This window comes from Cynocephalus volans, chromosome 4 (assembly GCF_027409185.1).
Source record: "Cynocephalus volans isolate mCynVol1 chromosome 4, mCynVol1.pri, whole genome shotgun sequence".
NCBI classification, from domain to species: domain Eukaryota; kingdom Metazoa; phylum Chordata; class Mammalia; order Dermoptera; family Cynocephalidae; genus Cynocephalus; species Cynocephalus volans.
In genome coordinates, this window is record NC_084463.1 from 15,893,803 (window position 1) to 15,894,503 (window position 701).

The following is a 701-nucleotide window of genomic DNA, read 5'->3' on the forward strand; positions in this document are numbered from 1 at the left end:
TCCCACTGAACTGGCCACACAATTCGGCAGATATCTCCATTTTACCAGTTATCCGTGATGTGCTGGTTGGTTGTTTCTCCCTGACACTGGACAATGAGCGACTGAAGGACTGAGACAATGTCTTAATCACCTCTGTACCCTCAGCAGCAGCTCTATGCTTGGCCTACGTTGCTGATATTTAATAAATGTTTGGAAAATGCTTCAATTAACACACTAATTAAATGATTGGGGTCATTGGAGAGGTGCTTGAGGATTTCTTCCCATCCCCCTGTGCCTTCCCCAATGTCCCTGACACCTTGCCACGGGACAGGGAAGACAGGTCTTATGGCCACAATCAGGGATGCTGATAAGGGGCTTGGAAACCAGGTCCTGGGCTTCCAGGAAAAGAGCAGTGTTTCCAAAGAGTTACTAGTCCTGCCCCTCGTCCTGCCTGCCATCATTCTCTGATGTGCCTGCAGACAGTGCTCACTCCAAGTTGCTGACGTTCAAAGCTGAGTCCAGCCTCAGAGCCCAGCACGCTAAGCCCCAGCCTGAGGAACTGCATTTGCTGTGACATCACCAACCTTGGCCAGCTCCAAACTAGGTCAGGGACTGCTGGCAGGAGTCGGCCAGCGCCGACTGCCCAGCGGCCTGGCCACGTGGTACAGCTCCTGGGCAGCACAAGCAGGGAGCTGCTGAAGTTGAGCTGGCTAGCTGGGGGT